This window comes from Podarcis liolepis (assembly GCF_965112155.1).
Source record: "Podarcis liolepis genome assembly, chromosome: 6".
Taxonomy (NCBI): Eukaryota; Metazoa; Chordata; class Lepidosauria; order Squamata; family Lacertidae; genus Podarcis; species Podarcis liolepis.
In genome coordinates this window covers 81424000-81442650 of record NC_139559.1, presented here as the reverse complement: position 1 = coordinate 81442650, position 18651 = coordinate 81424000, and the positions used below count along the sequence as shown (strand labels likewise).

Here is an 18651-nt window from a genome sequence, read left to right as displayed (position 1 = left end):
TGCTTTGAATGCTATAGTATCAGTATTGTCTGAACAACTGTCTGAGGGGAAAACATCATGTCAACCGGGCCTGTGCCATATGTTATAGAATAATAAAACTGTAGAATGGGAAGGGACCACAAGGGTCATTTAGTCCAATACAACCTTGAGATTAAGAGTCTCGTGCTCTACTGATTGAGCTGTCCCAGCATGTTGTTATGTTATGTTATGTTATGTTATGTTATGTTATGTTATGTTATGTTATGTTATGTTGTTATGTTATGTTATGTTGTGTTGTGTTGTGTTGTGATGTGATGTGATGTGATGTGATGTGATGTGATGTGATGTGATGTGATGTGATGTGATGTTATGTTATGCACAGTGGCTTTTCTTGGTGAAATATGAGGTACCCATACATTGCTAAAAAGTGCTATAGTGGCAGCAGAAGATGGCTGCCATTAGCAGCAAAACAAGTGCTGCCTCCTGGTGAGTGCTGTCAGGACTTTTCCCCAGCCAGAACTCACCGGAACCCAGTGCCGGCACCTCTCAGGTGGGCACCATTGCCGTTATGAGAGAACAAAGGAGGACGAGATGGTTGGACAGTGTTCTCGAAGCTACCAGCATGAGTTTGACCAAACTGCGGGAGGCAGTGGAAGACAGAAGTGCCTGGCATGCTCTGGTCCATGGGGTCACGAAGAGTCGGGCACGACTAAACGACTAAACAACAACAATATATCAGTGGTTCAGTGCTGGTTGTGGAAATCAAAATGGTGGCTGGAGCCAGCTGCCTGGCACTAAAAAAGCTAGGGAAGGCATTGGCTGTGGGCCCTGTCAGGGTAGTGGATCTGGGCCGCTGATTCTGCCCAAGGATCTCAAGTGCTGATGCCACGACTGTATCCGTCCACAATGTTGAGAATATTATTGGACGGGGTAAGTGTCTAAATCAGCCCTCTGGCAGATCCATCCCATGAAGTACTGAGCAGTTTGGCTGGATGAATGCAATGTGTCCAAGACATTAAACTTTCCAGTCTGGGTGGGCCTCTTTAAGCATAAAGCCTGTTATTTCCAGCACTCCCAGAACACAGAGGTGGATCCCTGTGTTAACTTTCAGTCAGTTAAAACGCTTTTAAAAAAATTATTGCTGTACAGAGAGAACAATTATTTTCCCTCCTCTACTGTTACCTTATTAAGTCTCTGAAAATGGTCAACATATATCCCCCTTTAATCATCTGTTCCATAGGACAGACATACCCAGTGCCTCAAGATTTCCTCATATGATTTGTCTCCTCATCTGCTTTGTTGAATATCAACCCCCCCCCCCAAGTTTAGGTCTTTGTAAAGGGAATGAGAGTGGAAAGTGTTGGGCTCTTATTTAGCTGGCTGACAGCAAGATTCCCTGTCATATTTCCAACCACTAGCATTATAGGCAAGGATTTTTATTGTTACGCAAAGAGTTGATCATCTAGTCCAACCGCCTGTGATGCAGAGATATACAGCTGTTCCATGAGGGGATCGAACCTGCAACCTTAGTGCTATCAGCACCATGCTCTACCCAACTGAACTATCCAGGCAGTAAAAAGAGTAAAAGTACAATTTCAGCACTTGAGGAGGGTTCAGACCAGGGCCAAGGAAGAGTGGATATTGCCCAGGGAGAATACCAAGGGCTGAATGGAGAAGCCTGGAGATACATCATTCTTGTTCTAACCTCCAGTGGTGGCTGATGCCCATTAGGACTGGTAGGGCCGGGGCGGAAGGCAGGGAGACCAGCAGTAAGTGCAGCCACACACATCTCCAAGTGTTTGTAAGGAAGAAGGCAGGCAGGTGGGGGCTTGCTGAGCACAGGCTGAGGTTGGTGGGCCAGTGCCCCATTTGCCTTAATGGATGAACTTCCTCTGCTAACCACTACACCACACTTGCTTTGATAGGCAGTGATTTAACGAACACATTTCTCGAAGCACATGAACAGTTTTCTCACAACACAGAAGTTGGGAATCACTACTGTAGGATAGGGAGGTATAACCAGGGATTCTTTTTCCAGTCGGAACTCAGTTCCAGCATCTCTCAGGTGGGCACCATTGCCATTACAAGAGAACAAGGGAGGCTTGCATGGCGAGTTCCGGCACCTTTTCTTCCAGAAAATAGCACTGGGTATAACATATAAGCCACCATCTTTGTCATTGTCCAGATTGCTTCCACCTGCTCTTCTAAGGTTACAGGGTTAAATTAGCTGGCGACTGGAGTCATTATCAGGTGTACACTTGCATTTTAATGAAGGTTTCCGTCTCACTTATTTGCAGGATTGAAAGAGTGAAAAAGGCAAAGCAAATAGTTGTTGCTGTGTCGCAGGCAGGGTAGCATTATTTTATTTTTTTAACAGAGGGAAAACAGGTAAAGCAGGATTAGAGGCTGGGAAACAAATTAAGAGGCAATAAAAAAGAGATCGAGGAAAGTTTGAGTTGCCGTGCTGCTCAGCAGAGGTGGGACTGGGAAAAGAGCACGTTGGTTTGGTTTGCAAGGTGTCCTGGAATCCTTTTTCAGGAGGTGTAGACAGAGAGGTCATGCAAGTCGTTAACTGCATGGAAGAAAATGGGAAGCATCATTGTGGAGTACTCACCACTTTTAACTGCTGGAAGGTGTGCCCTGAATCTGTCAGCAAGATTTCAGTCTGTGTTTTTCAGATGAAACAGTACAGCAAAACAGATCAAACTTCACTTATTTTTGTCTGGTCCCCTCCACCCTCGTTCCCTGCAGGAAATGACAAGCTCATTTTACATGTGTGTTGTTGTTTTTTAAAAAATTAACATTTCCCCATGCCCCTGTAAAATTTAGCTTTCCCTCTTAATTGAAGTTTTCATCTTAGAAAAAAAAACAACCCCACAACTATTAAATAGGATTATCACCTTTTCATTCTAATATTCTTTCTAAACAGCCTATACATATCCCTGTCTCGTTTATAATATGGTTTTGATCACGTTCAGGATGCAAAATACCCACTTTTCTTAACCATCCTAAGGCCATATGAAGCCACTCTTAGGCTGAAATCCTGCATAAGCATACTTGGGAGTAAGGCCTGCTGAAGTCAGAAGGGCTTGCTTCTGAGTACATATGTCTAATATTGCACTAGTCCTATTCAGGTATTGGGTTTATGAGTGAAACAACACGTTACGGGCTCTGCCAAGTAGCCCCGCCTCCCAAACGAGGAAAGCCTTCTGCTCTCTATGCTTACAGGGCAAGTGTCTGTAGGAAGAGGGCATTTCAATATATGAGTCTTTCATGCAGACATTTCTGCTATACATGCAGACACGGGGGGCAGGGATCTACTCAGTGAATGGACTACTCAGCATGGCTCCTTTCCTTGGTTCCATGTTGCTTTTACTCTTATGTATAAATGCCTGAATAGGACTGCCGCTTTGGGTGGTGGTTTCCCATTGGGCAATGCCCCCACGGATCTCCGCCCACCCTTGCTGGGGCCACATGACTCCTGTAAGCGAGGCCGCAGTTGGCAAAATGTGTATTTCCACATGCTCAGTGTACAGAAATCAATCAATAGATGCAGTGGATAATCATGCAGGATCTAGGTGTCTTTTCACAGGGGAGCAATACTGGTGGAGGAATATATTGCATTTCCCCAAATGCTTTCCACAACTTTTTATAGCTGAGAGTCTTTTCTTGTTGGTTGTACTATGTCAACTTTGTGGCTGAGACGGGCCACGGCTGGCTAGCAGCTTTTTCATCACGACGAGTGATGAAACACCCAACTTTCTGCACCCAACACTAGCAAGTTTAAATTAACTTTGTCCTCTCCCACCACCAGTGTCTTCAGGGGCCAGGTACCCCTTTGGTCTCCAGAGACCTTTGGTCTCCAGAGATTGCTGAACCACAGCACCCATCGTCCTTGGAAGTTGTAGTTCAGTGACAAAGGTTCCCCACTCCTGTCATAGGATTACAGGAAGCAGCCTCATGCCAGGTTAGCAGATTTTTCCATCTGGCATAGGATCGTTGGTAACATTTCTCCAGGGGTCTCAGAAAGATACCTTTCCCATCATATGCTATCTGATCTTTTAAACCAGACATGCTGCAGTTTGAACCTGGGCCCTTCTGTATGTAAAGCATAACCTCTATCACTGAAGCAACATCCCCCCCCCCTTCACCATGTACTACCACAATGCTTACCCAGCTGCTCCCCTACAAATGCTGGCCTTAAAAAATGCTGGCCTTAAAAAAAAAAATCTTCTGCCAGCCCAGAAGTTCCCATCCAATCCAATTTGCATGCGAAGAGCAGCATGTCTCTCCACTTCGCAGAATGTGGCTTGGATCCCTTGCATTCATGAGACAGAAATTTGCACCAAGCACCTTTGGAGCTTAGGATGAGATCACTTTGAAGGGTATCCTCTGCTATGACACCCTTACCACAGATGCACTACTGCCGAATAAAGAGTAACATGCTGATAGCACCAATCTAAAACAGCAGAGGGCACTTGCTGAAACCTAAGGAGCATAAATGCTTTTCTTAAGGGAAGGAGCTCAAGTCTGACAGATAGTAGATAGGAAGCCGTGTTGGTCTGCCATAGTCAAAATAAAAAATTCCTTCCAGTAGCACCTTAAAGACCAACTAAGTTAGTTCTTGGTAAGTTAGTTCACGAAAGCTCATACCAAGAACTAACTTAGTTGGTCTTTAAGGTGCTACTGGAAGGAATTTTTTATTCTGACAGATAGTTTTCAGAACCACAATGGCATTTATCACTGCATATCAAGGGTCTAGTTCCCCATTAGCTAACACCAGCTACAACATGTTCTCTCTCTCTCTCTCTCTCTCTCTCTCTCTCTCTCTCTCTCTCTCAGTTTTTTTAATTCAGATTTTGCAGCTCATTGTTGGAGACCCTGAACATAGCTATGGTAAAACTGAAACTTTCTGATTCCAAGGCAGTTGTGCTGCTGCTCATAAAATGAAACTTTCAAAATCCAGTTATCAAATGTTAGATGATAAAAAATATTTATAACTTACCTTTCCATTAAAATAATGCTCATAACACCTTTTTTATATGATTAAAACTTTAAAACTTAAAAAAAGGTGACAGCAGATAAATTTCAGAAGCCAGTATGTCATGGAGATGAAAACCAAAAGCAATTCAACAGGTCCTGCTGGCTATTATATCTCCTCTTCATCTCCTCTTTTTCCAGGCTAAACATACATCTCCCTCAAACATTCCTTTTAAGACTTGGTTCGCTTGATCATCTCCTCTTCACATGTTCCAACTTGTCAATATCCTTCTTAAATTGTGGTGCCCCAAACTGGACACAGTATTCTAGGTATGGTCTGACCAAGACAGAATAGAATGGTACTATTACTTCCCTTGGTAGGGACACTATACTTCTGTTGATGCAGCCAAGAATAGCACTAGCTTCTTCTTCTTTTTTTGCTACTGCAGCACACTGTTGACCCGTGTTAAGCTGGTGGTCTACAAAGACCCCTTAGATCCCTTTCATATGTACGGCTGCTCCAGTGGAGCAACACTGGAAGGGTGACAGTGATGCCAAGAATTGGGGTGGTGATGCCAAAGGGCATCTTGCTCAGTTGTCCTTTGCAGCTTGAAAATTTCACTGTCTTCGGCCTATACTTTGCTTTTGGCATATACAGTGGTACCTCGGGTTACATATGCTTCAGGTTACAGACGCTTCAGGTTACAGACTCCGCTAACCCAGAAATAGTACCTCGGGTTAATAACTTTGCTTCAGGATGAGAACAGAAATCGTGAAGCGGCAGCGCAGCAGCAGCAGCAAGAGGCCCCATTAGCTAAAGTGGTGTTTCAGGTTAAGAACAGTTTCAGGTTAAGAACAGACCTCCACAATGAATTAAGTTCTTAACCCAAGGTACCACTGTACCCCTAAACCTCGCTGACCTTGTGGGTTTCATCCTGCTTTCCTCTATGTTCATTTAGCGATGATTCTAGCAATCAGCATTGTTCTGGTTTCCGGCTAACTTCCTGAGATCTGCCATTTTAAAAACGATGGGCTCACCACCCTAGAAGTGAAGAAATGCTTAAGTCACTGGAAACAGATGAGAAGCCTGCAGCAAATCCTTGCAAATGCTGGTGTGGCACTCTGTGCTTGCAACTCTTGCTGATCCAATGTAAGCACAATGTGTGGGGAGGGGGTGGGGGAGAAAGAGGGAATATTTCATGTGGCTTTTCAAACGAGAGAGATGTCAGGGTGCTCTTTTCAAAGAGCAAATGAAAACTCTACAGAAGAGAGGTACGGCTCAAATACCTGGACAAGGTCCTTGATTTTTATTTTTTATTTTTACATCAGTTGTTTGATCGCACTGCGGGGCCAGATGAGATGCTGATGCTTGCGTCTCTGCAATGAAAAACATAATGTTAAATTGCCTTGACTAATCAAGGAGGAGGCAAGGCCTTGCATGTATATTTAATGGCAAACAATCCCACTGAAGGGAAGGTGGATTATTTCCATAGACATATCCTTGCGGAAGGGCCAGCGCTGAGTATTATCCTTAGCTGCCTCTGGCATCAGCAGCTCTGATCTCTCCAGATACCTTGAGAGAGAAGGTTGAATAATAATTACCCAGACCATTAAGGAAACAGCAGTTCCCTGCGAAAATCTTCGCTTTGAGTTTCCGGAATTGTCATCCTTCGTCTTGTTCAGCAACCAAATAAAGAAGGGCAGGATGTCCTCTTGGAACTGTGAACTGCCCTAGAAACTCAGCAACAATAACTTGACACTGTGCATGTCATCGCAACTGGTTATGCATGTCGGCTGTCAACACTGGATTGAACCAAGATGCATCAGTGTTGTTTATTCATTTTCTTGCATCGTTTGTCAAAGAAACGACAGCCAAATTCATTTCTTGCAGTATCATGTCCATGCTGCTCCTATAAAGATAACATTGTGTTTACAAAGGGTTAAAGACCCCGCCAATAGAAAACTCCAGAAGCTTTGTATTTAAGTAGTCCTACAGAGTGAGAGTCCCTAAGATGGTTGGATGCACCTTATTTGCATCCTTTTGGCAACTCTGGCAGCCAAGATGGTGTCAAACGTATCGCTCTGCTTTCCTTTAGACCATGTCTGTGAGGCTGGGTGTGCGGTCTTGTCATCTGGGCAGCTCACAGCCTCCATGCCCTGGTTCTGTAATGCCGCTGAGTCCGGTGTGGCTCTTCAGGGTGAACAACCTGTTAGCCTGGCATAAGGCTGAACTAATCTTGGACTGCCCATCCTTGGCCACCTGTTTCCCTCATGACTGTCCACAGTGAGAAGTCTAGCTATAACTCCTCCACCCCAAGGCACACCTTGGCCAAGTCCTTCAGTGCTCATGCAGCGTTCCTGATGTTGAAGTGCATCAAGATCTGGAAAGGAAACAAAGATTGTTGAGTGAGGCTAACATCTGGTTAAGGAAGGGTGTTTTCTCTCATCTGCTTGGGCTAGCTTCACTGAGGAACACCATGACTCAAGAGGACAACCATATAGGGCTCCCTGTTCTTCAATCCAGATCTCATCCCAAGGGCGAGATGGGTGGCTCCTCCATGGCAGATACAAACTGCACATATCTCCTTGCAGGTGCCAACCCTACCTTGAAACATAGAGAGAGGCCTTAGGCGGCAGATCATGCTGAGCGGAAGAGTGTTGACTAGATATTGGAGGTCACTGTGGCCTGCCCTGTGCCCCATAAGCTAGTCTGTTGCCTACAGGTGCAGTGGAAGATTCTGTTGAGCTTCTGTGTGTGAATTTTTTGTGTGTGTGATATTCCAGAAGATCTGCTCTTGAAGGGTAGAGAGTAGGGGTTATGAGGAAAGTGTCCCTCCCTCTCTGACCCCAGTTCATTAAATGTGTACAGAATCCAGTCTTGGGCTAAAAGTGCCGCCATAAATAATAGGTCAAAATAATGCATCGAGGCATTGGAGGTTGACGGCCTTTGGAAAAACAAATCAAGTGCCCTCCAGCCTTTCTGTATTAGATCTGAAAGAGATAATCCTCTTACTGTTCTGCTTCCTTCATTAGAGGAGATTTTTAAATATGAAATTTGAATCCTCTCTTAGCCACAGGAAAAGTGCTTTGCCAACTGACAGCTCACAGTTAATTGCGGCAACAGGGATGAAAGGATAGTGGTTTAATGATATTCCCCCCGTTTGAAAGTGGCCACAATGGAGTTTGAAAAGAGATTATACGTTTATTTTTTAAGTTGGAGAGATGTATCTCCAAGCTTAATGTTTCCTGACTCATTTCAAGAAGTGAAAGCTAAGAGAAGCTCGTAGAAGACACAATTCCTAAGAAGCCACTTACAAAAACTGGCAGTGTCAAACCGCGGTCATTTTCTTCGTCAGGGCTTGGCTAAGTCGATGGAGAAAGTAACTTATCTCTGCTGTCTATGAGGTGGCAAGGCATTTTGTCAGTTGCAAAATGAGTGCGTTCTCTCTTAGCCACATCTGCTGCTCTGCTCTTTCTATTTATATAGCACCTACTACTAGGTGTTTTACAAATTAAAGAAGGGAGAGAGCCCATGGCTCAGTGGCAGCGCATCTGCTTTCCACGCAAAAGCTCTCAAGTTCTGTCCCTGGCATCTCCCGGTAGGGCTGGGGAAGATTCCCTGTCTGAAACCCTGGAGCAGGGGGTCGACAAACTTTTTCAGCAGGGGGCCGGTCCACTGTCCCTCAGACCTTGAGGGGGGCCAGACTCTATTTTTTGGGGGGGGAATGAACAAATTCCTATGCCCCACAAATAACCCAGAGATGCATTTTAAAGAAAAGGACACATTCTACTCATGTAAAAACACGCTGATTCCTGGACCGTCCGCGGGCCAGATTGAGAAGGCGATTGGGCCAGATCTGGCCTCCGGGCCTTAGTTTGGCTACCGATGCCCTGGAGAGTCACTGCCGGTCACTATAGCCCAGTGGGTCCCAACATTTTCCCCACCCATGAACCACATGAACACTGCTGAGGGTCTTGAGGGACCATGTAATTATTTTTCTGTCCATTGTAACCACTGTAAATCTGCTCTGCTAGACACAGTGTGATTTTTGATCGTATTTTTGATTGTATCCCGCCCTGTGGAATGCCCTCCCATCAGATGTCAAAGCGATAAATAACTACCTGACATTCAGAAGACATCTTAAGGCAGGTTCAGGGAAGTTTTTAATCTGTGATATTTTAGTGCATTTTTGGTTTCTATGGAAGCCGCCCAGTGTGGCTGGGGAAACCCAGCCAGATGGGCGGGGTACAAATAATAAATCATCATCATCATCATTATCATTATTATTATTATCATTATTATTATTATTATTATTATTATTATTATTATTATTATTATTATTATATTTTATTATTATTATTATTATTATTATTATTATTATTATTATTATATTGCTGGTTTTCATTGTATTTTTATTGCTGCCCTCTCCAGTTATGCTACTGCTATCTCTCAGTCTAACCTACCTCACAGACTTGTTGTGAGTATAAAATGAAGGTAATGGGGGAGATAACCATGTATGCTGCCCTAAGCTATAACAGAAAGGTGGAACATAAATAAAATGTGGATAATATAGCAATACTATGTCATCTAGTTAATGTTGCTGTTGTTAAAATTTATACTCCACCTTTCCACAAAACACAGATTAAAACAGTGTTTTTTTGGGGGGGTTCTCAAGGGTATGCAGTACTGGCACCCCCCCCCCAATTTTATTTATTTTATTTATTAAATTTATGTACCACCCTTCATCCCAAGATCTAAGGGCAGTTCACAGAATAAAATCCAAGATAAAGAACAAGAAAATAATTACAGTGGTGCCTCGCAAGACGAAATTAATTCGTTCCGCAAGTTTTTTTCTTCTTTCGAGTTTTTCGTCTTGTGAAGCACGGTTTCCCATAGGAATGCATTGAAAATCAATTAATGCGTTCCTAGGAAAACCGCCTTCAGACCAGGTCCGGGGACAGTCTGTCCCCCGACCTCTTCTGAAGGCTGGGGGGGGGGACAAGGGCTTTTCTTCCCACTGCCAGCCTTCAGAAGGCTGTTCTGAAGGCTGGCGGTGGGAAGAAAAGCCCTTCTTCCCACCTCCCGCCCCGCAAGCTCCGGGGACAGGAGGGCTTTGCTGCCGACCGCCAGCATTTTAAAAGCCCCTGCTGTCCCAGGGCGATTTTAAAATGCTGGCGGGCGGGAGCGAAGCCTCCGCTGTCCCGGGGAGATTTTAAAATGCTGGGGGTCGGCAGCGGACGCTTCGCTCCCGCCCGCCAGCATTTTAAGATCGCCCGGGGCAGCGGAGAAGTCTCCGCTGTCCTGGGAAGACAGGCGGGGGGGGGGGGAGCAAAGACTTTTGCCCCCCGCCGGCCTTCAGAAGAGGTCCAGGACCTCTTCTGAAGGCCGGCTGTGGGCGAAAGTCTTTGCTCCCGACCGCCAGCAATTTAAAACAGGTCCCCGGAGATTTCCCTACGGGCTTTCGTCTTGCGAAGCAAGCCCATAGGGAAATTTGTCTTGCGAAGTGCCTCCAAAACAGAAAACCCTTTCGTCTTGCGGGTTTTCCGTCTTGCGAGGCATTCGTCTTGCGGGGTACCACTGTAAACCAAAACAATAACCCGCCTTCCCACTGATACATTTAAAAGGCTGTAGGATATTAATCAGCCAAAGGCCTGGTTGAAGAAGACTGTTTTCACCCGGCACCTGAAAATATGTAATGAAGGTGTCAGGTGAACCTCCATGAGGAAAGCATTCTACAAACAGGGAGCCATTACACAAAAGGCCCTGCCTCATGTTGCCACCCTCTGGACCTCACGTGGAAGAGGCACACGAAGAAGGGCTTCAGATGATGAAGGGACAGTTTATCATGATGGGGAGAGGCGGTTCTAGAAGAAAAGCACTGGTTAAAAGTGTGGCACTTACTGTAACAACCTCATGGTGAGCGCCAGCACCATTTTTCCCTAGAAGGAAAGCACTGGATAAAATAATTAAGTGAAAGTTCCAGTACAGATGCAGCCTGGGAGACAGCTCTACTCGAAGAGAAGGTTTCAGTAAGTGCTGGAAAGGCAAGAGATATGGCACCCGTCTAACATTAGTTCATAGTAAGTACCTGAACACAACCTCAACTTGCTAGCTGAGCAACTAGGATTTCATTTTCCTGCTAATAAGCTAATTCTACAAGTAGATCCTATAGGAAAATGTTCCAGTCTGGAGTGCTCTTCTTCAACCATGCCTCTTCTTGCATATTCTGACCCTGCCCTGCAACAGTCAGCTAGAATTCCTTGACTGCTCAGTCCCCATTGGGCTGTTTGGGGATTCCTCCCCTTTTCAAATATTTAAAAAAAAATACTTTTCCAAACTTGGGGGTTTCCACAAGCCTGTTGATACTTCCCTCCCATGTGTGAGATTTGCTGTTTTGGCTATATAAACAACAACGCTCGCTCACCTCTGAACATGATTAAGAGTGAAGGGGGCAAAATAAATTTTCATACTTCCCCCTCACCAACACACACATTGTTCCAGTTATTCCTCACAACCTGAATGCTTGAAAAGACTAAAGTTAACATTACAGAAGCAGAGATGGATGCTGCAAATAAACTTAGTGGTTTTTAATCCTGACCATCTTTCAACTGGAGGATTTAAAACTTGCATCACGTCAGTGCTCCAGAGTGAGATCCAACAGTTACTTCTGCCGCTCGAAAAGTTTAAAAAACTCCTTGTTGCATTTTTATATACAGCATCGTTTGTTGGATTTGGTTTTAATGATCCAGTTTTTCCAGGCAATTTCTTTAACAACATTACAGTGTGGAAAGAGCAAGCGTTAAAGAGGTTCTGATGTGACAGACATTTGAAAGAATGTTTCCATCCTGGCTACATTTCTAAGTGTCTATACATGGAGGCTTGAAATCAATAAAACTAGCTTCTGCATAAATTATTTCAAATGGGCTGTCTGTGTTAGAATCCTCAAAGACCGCGGTTGCCACAAATCCTTACGCTTAACTTCTCAGGGAGAAAGTATGCCATGCATTAAATGCACGGGACCGTTTCCTCCTATAAGAATAGCAACAGCGGTGGTATAAACCATATTCCAAGTAGATCCATTGAAATCAGCGGCCCCTGGTGAGGATAGACAGTTTTCTATATTGCCTTTTCATCTGGAAGTTCCCTAGACAGCTCAAAATAAAATAAAATAGAATATAGTACATCAGAATAAAAATGCTTCACAGTAGCCTTCTTTAACATTAGGCTCTAGCAGGCTGTGACTGCAATGATAATTATTGTCTTTGATGATGTGGCATTGGAGCCAATCTAATATGGCTGAAGGAGCGTAGAAAGTGTTGTTCTTAAGTGCTGCTGCCATCTACAGAAAGTTTCTCCCACAATTGGTTTCCCTTCCACCCCCTATTGCCATGTTGTGTTGTGATAGCAATGGCCGCATGGTTTAATAGTCCAAAGACCGCGAGAGGCTGGAGTTATTGGAGGAAAACCGAGTAGCGGTCTAACCAACAATCAAGATGGCATTTTGAGTGGCCGTCAATTAATAAATTCACTCTGTGACACTGTTAAACCAAGGCAATGTTCCTTCATGTGCTTTAAAATTTTTTGCAAACAATAGCTGGTAAACCAGCTTGCCTAATTGAACATGGCAATCATATTTCTAATTGAATGTTATTGTATAATTAGCAATGCCCCTTCAGGAATCAAGGGCAGCAGGTTGAATGAAGAGGAGGGAGGAGGTAAACAGATAAGGAAGACAGCCAAAGCAGAAAACTGAGGTGTACAAGAAAGAACTAGGACCACCTTGACGTTTCAACCCAGACTGGCGCAATTGAGACTGGTGAACAGTTTGCTATAATCACAATGAGTTTTAGAACGTCCCATGCTGATGCACATCACCCATGGAAATGGAGAGCCCACACTCTGGCAGCAGTTCTCTGGGGTTTCAGACAGGAGGCTTTCTCCCTACCAGGAGATGCTGGGAAATCAAAGCTGGAAGGGCCACTAAGCTATGGCCTTTCTTCAAAGATATTCCCCAATATATTGCATGTATGCTGCACACCAGGGTAGCTTGAGCAGCAAATGAAAAATGGCAATTGGCTGCTGTCCCTGCAAAATCCAGAAGATGCTTTGAATGGGGAATTTTACTTGCAATAGGACACAAGGTATTCAGTATTCTGGCTGCAATAGCAAATGCTGGTCAAAGGTTTATGGTCACAACTTCTGCCAAGGTGCTGTCACCTGCTGTTGGAGAAGTGAAGTTGCATTCATACACTTTCACCTCCCCTTGCCACCCTTGCCCACCAGTGGCGTAGCAGTGTCGGCAGTGCCCAGGTCAAGGAAAGGATTTTGCTCCCTAACCTCCATGTGGGCATCACATGGGAGGCAACAGGCAGACTTTGCTGTGCCTGTGTGGCAGCCACTAGAGTTTGCCTGCTGGTTGCCGTGTTCACCCTCTCAGCTCAGTGAGCTCCCAGTGGGAGCGGCAGGTGGCGCACATTGGCAGGCTTGACAGCATCCCAGCAGTGCCAGAGCCACAACATGGACACATGCTGGTAGGGAGGTGCTGGGAAAGGACCGGAAAAGTCCATGCTCTGGTTGGCAGGAGTTTTGTGCAGGGACAGGCGTCCTTTCACCAGCTGTGAGAAGGAGGTGCCACTGCAGTTCCAAAAGCCTCGTCTGGGTGCAGATCACCTCCACACAGCTCCAAAAGGTGGCAGCCACACAGCCTCGGCAAGGGAGCCTGTTGCGGAGGCACCAGGTTGCGCCCCCTCAGAATTCTGCTCCTGGGCCACTGCTGCCCACAGGACCATTGCTCAGTCTAGTTTAGTATTGTCTACACTTACTAGCAGGAGTTTCTAGGATGGGGCAGCTCCCAGCCCTGCTTGAGGATTGAACCTGGGACCTTTTGCATGCAAAGCAGTTCCTCTACCACTAAGCTGTAGTCTTTTCCACAGGGAAGTCCTGTGTCTGAATGTGCTCTGTGTTCCTTCACAGCAGCAGTGCTCTATTTGTTCAAGCCACAAGGAGTGCTGAACCAGCTGCACACAGACAAACTGTGGGATTCCTGGGCTAGGCAAACAGGAATCCAGTTATTTTGGAAACCCACACGCTTGCGAAGGCAACACCTTCCTTCACATTTGTGCCTGAATTAAAAAGAAAAGCTTCTCCTGAACTTTGATTTACGACAACATCTTAGAAACCAAACACAAGAAACACGCCTGTGTTTTGCAAAAATAATTCTGCTGAATTTTGCTGTTGTGCTTACATTGTGTTCTGTGCTATAGAAAATGATCTCTCTCCCCCCCTTATGTAAATCCTGCAGGGATGTCTTATCATCTCCGCATTTTGCACTGCTTTTCGTATGCCTGTCAACAGAACATTAAAAAATCATTAAAAACATCCAGACGTTGCACAGTAAAAGCCCTGACAGTGCATTCTTATTTTTTCTCTTTTCTTTCCTGCATCCAATTCACAATCAATGAGTGGCTGCCAACCCTGATGAAATCTGAAAATCAATCAGTTGTATTGCAAAGTAGTTAGTAAGATTTAGCACTGCAATGTTTTGTACTCTGGACAACAATGTAGCATTGGACTATACGGCTATGTTCGCACTCCGACTTATGGTAAACTCACTGGGTTTATAGTGCTGAGTTTTTAATCTTTGTTCACACAATTTTATCCAAAATGCATATGTATCCTGTACGTTGTTATATGATACTACTGTTTCATGCATTGTATCTCTAACCAGCTATACACCAACTGAGGTCCTCTAGCCATTCCTAATTCACCCCCAGCCAAGGCGCATCCTCTAAACCAGTGTTTCCCAACCTTTTTTGGGCAAAGGCACACTTGTTTCATGAAAAAAATCTCGAGGCACACCACCATTACAGCCCCGTGACGTCAGCGCGCAGCGTCACGCCGGGAGGGACGCACGAAAGTGTAAGTTTCAATTTTTCCCCCTCCCCCTTGCCTTCCTTCTGTGCCACCCGCCAAAAAGCCAAGAAAAAAGCCAAGACTTTAGGGCAGCAGGTCGACACGGAAGAAGCTCCTACCTAAGGACAGGTGCGACGGCCGTGTCCTCTTCTGCCACACTTGGCAGCCCTGCCTCACGGTCGTGACTCCCACCCTGATTTCTCCCCGCAGGTCGAGCGGCACAGGCAGCCCAATGTGTCCAGCCCAGACACAAGCCCCGCTTCCCCACTCTAGATCCTGAATGCGACCAAGTGCTCTGGACTCCCGAGCAGGGTGGGAAAGAGGACTCGCATCTGGTAGCCTCCGGGCTCCTCGCCTGCACGAGGGATGGCATTGCAGGCAAGCTGCCGGCCGTCGCCATCGCCGCCCCCTCATGCGAGTGGACCTGCCCAGAGTGGTGGGCCGGGGGAGGCTCGCTCTCTGTGGGGATGTGGCCCGCATGCGCGGCCCCGCTTCCTCCTGCCCAGGGCTGAGCTCCTTACCCGCGATCTTGGTCTCGCGCACGCGGATCCCACTTATTCTGAAGCTCGCGCCACTAGCCGGGGCTCTCACACCGTGCCAGGGCGAGGCGGCGCGGCTCACTGACGTCATTGCGGCTCACCGCCGCCCTCGACTTCCCTGTTCCCTCCCCTCCCTCGGGTCGCAGTGGTTACCGAGGACTGCAAGCTGCTCGGGTGAGCGTGGGGCATTAAGTGGGAGAAGGAAAATTAAAATTAAAACTCGCCTGAAGGCCGCCTCTCCGGATATCTTTCAAATTTTTTAATTTTTCCGCGGCACACCAGGCAACGTCTCGCGGCACACTAGTGTGCCGCGGAACACCGGTTGGGAAACACTGCTCTAAACTAGCATGCTGACTTCATGTGCAGCAGAGGATGCTATCCCATCCAGAGTGTTGATTCAGCTTCTGGTCTGGTTGGCCTCTGAACATGGAATGTGGGAGAGGGACACCATCTCGTACTTGACCTCAGGCAGCAAAAGCTCTGGGGCTGGCCCTGCATGTCTCTCTCTGTACGCGGTTTTCATGTTCCTCCCATGCAGGACCTCCATAGCATTGGAGCAGCTCCAAATCACACTAATTATCCAGTCAATTCTGCAGCAGAGAATTTCATTGTGAAATGCAAATGTCAGCCTCATTAATAATCAGTATTAGCTGTCAGAAGAAGAACAAGCTTTGAGGGAATGTTAATTTTTGTTTAGGCAGACACGTACAAATGTTTGGTTCTTAATGATCTTTCTCCAGTTCTTGTTTGGATCGCATTCTTCTGGAAACAGATGCAGGACAGGCAACTGAAATTGCGCAAGACGTGTGTGGTGCTGAGGCTTGTAGCTGAAATGGTTAAGCTCTTGGCCTTATATAGAAATGATGTCACCAGGAGCAAACAACTGTATTTGGGAAGTTCGAGCCAGACCTGTCTCAATTCACTCTGTTAATAATACAAGACTTTCCATATACAAGGCAGGAGTTTCTGGAAGAAATTAAGTCTCTTGTATCAGGGATGATCAGATTCCTCAAAGGAAGACAAAAAGGGTGTGTGTTGCGGGGTCTCTCTCTCTCTCTCTGGCAAAGGTGAGGAACTGAAGGCCTGGGAGCCAGATATGTTTCTCCAGGCCTGCCCATCAGACCCTAAATCAGTTAAAATCAATACAAATCGGAGGTTCTGCTCCGGTAACAAAAGCCTGCCCCCCCTACAAAAATCCTGGCTACGCCCATGACAGCCACAGCACTTACTTGCTCTGCACTGCATCCTCCATGAGTGGTTTTGCCTAGTTAGAATGAATCCTTGTGCTCTAATAATGCTTCTTGCTTGTCTGGATGGAGGATAGAGAGGGGTGTGTGTGTGGCGAAATTAGCCTACTGTGTAAAAAGTTACATTCATTGCTCCACCCACTTTTGCTGCTGGCATAGCCCCCCCCCCCCCAGTTTCCCTAGATGGAAATATGACACTTGGCTTACAAAAGGTTCCCCATCCATGTTTTAAGTCACACAAAGCAATCAGGTCCACTGGCCACCGAGGGTTATATGGGAATGTTGCAGTGATCCACCCATGAAAACAATAAATAAATAACTGCTATGGCACTCATAGTTTTGCAGAAATAGTGTTTGCAAACCAACCAAAGTCACATTGCATAACACTAGATTGAAACAGTGTAACTTTTAAAGAATCCAAAGCATTTACACACCTCCCTACACAAAACATAAAATGACCCTCTCTTTGTGCTTGAAAATATTACAAAGTAGGGAAGCTTTCTGATCAGAACAAAAAGCAGCCCTCTCGGGAGAGGGTAGTGGAGCCAGAGGCAAAAAGGGTTGGAACAAGGGATGTAAATATTGCATCTGTATCACAGACTAGTTTCCACACACTCTCTATCCCCTACCCATCCAAGGAAACAAGCAAACAAGTATTATCAGACTCTAAGAAAAAATACCCAGGAAGCATAGTGGGGCCAGTGAGGGTTTGTGTATTAAATATATAATATTTAATATGCATAAAATGTAATGTTTATAGACACTGAAGTTGAATAACTTATGTAAAGGTTTGCATTTGTAAAGCAGAGAAGTTTGTACAGTGGTGCCCCGCAAGATGTATGCCTCGCAAGACGGAAAACTCGCTAGACGAAAGAGTTTTCCGTTTTGGAGGTGCTTCGCAAAACGAATTTCCTATGGGCTTGCTTCGCAAGACGACAATGTCTTGCGAGTTCCTGATCCGATCAGCAGATAAGCCGCTAAAAGCCGCTAATAGCGCTAATCCGTCAATGGGCTTGCTTCGCAAGATGAAAAAACCGCTAGACGAAGAGAATCACAGAACAGATTCTATTCGTCTTGCGAGGCACCACTGTATTAAGCAGGAGGTTTCACTCTGGCAAATGCAGCAGAAAAGGTTGAAGATTTTCCATTTCAGTCTTCAGGCTAATTGATGATTCATAGCTGGATACCCAAGCCACAATGTGCTGGCCCCGGGGGTAAGGTACCGTGAATGTAGCAGAGTCCACACGAAGCGGGGCGAGGTCCGATGCAGAGAGACGGGCGGGGAACAGGAACGCTGGAACAGAAGGCTGAGCAGGTAACAGGAACACCGGATGGTCGGGAACAGGAGGCCGAGCAGGAAACAGGAGTACTGGATAGTCAGGAACATGAAGCCGAGCAGGGATCAGGAGTACCGGTTAGTCAGGAACAGGAGGCCGAGCAAGGATCAGGATCACAGGAAGGTCCGAAGCCAACAACGACGTTGCTCCCGCAACCTGGGGCCGGGATGAGTGGGCTTTTATCCTCTTCTAAGGTCAGGGGCGGTCCCGACCCCCAGGAGCCCCGCCTACCTTGGCCTTAAGGCGAGCACTCCTCCTGGGGGCAACTAGTTCCCTTCGCCTCTCTGCCCTAAGCCTCTGCAGATCAGGAGAGGCCGAAGGGTTACTGGGCCCTGGAGGAGGCTCACCTGTGGCCACTGAGTCATCAGGCTCCTCTGGGGCCAGGAGGACTTCACCTGGGGCCAGCTCCTGCTGCACTGCCACAGGTGCAAGCTCTTCAGCCTCTAGGCCTTGCCCCAGTTCAGCCGGCCCTGGGGGCGGGGACTCCTGTGCAGGCTGGGATTCCTCTGTTTCATCCTCCGAATCGGAATCCCAGGCCATCACACCATCCCCCCTCCCAGGCCCCCCCCTCAACCGAGGGTCCGGACCCGGCTTGCCGGGGTACGTCGCATGGAACTCTCGGAGGCAGGCAGGTGCGTGGACGTTGGCCGCTGGTT

The 18651-nt window shown here is 46.3% G+C and overlaps 1 long non-coding RNA gene across 11 annotated transcripts in view; it reads right to left on the bottom strand.

Annotated features, from left to right (window-relative positions):
* The window catches only part of LOC310708491, a 63070-nt gene that overhangs the window by 18121 nt on the left and 26298 nt on the right, over positions 1-18651 (bottom strand). For 3 of the 11 annotated variants that reach the window (XR_014527036.1, XR_014527037.1, XR_014527043.1), the window contains 2 exons: positions 4985-7340; positions 345-2644 (listed from right to left, as the gene is read on the bottom strand). This is a non-coding gene — a long non-coding RNA (uncharacterized lncRNA). Of the gene's footprint in view, positions 1-344; positions 2645-4984; positions 7341-9423; positions 9776-10551; positions 12105-14204; positions 14305-18651 lie in introns of those variants that run through there. The other 8 variants (XR_014527041.1, XR_014527042.1, XR_014527046.1 and 5 more) reach the window with 8 other exon arrangements.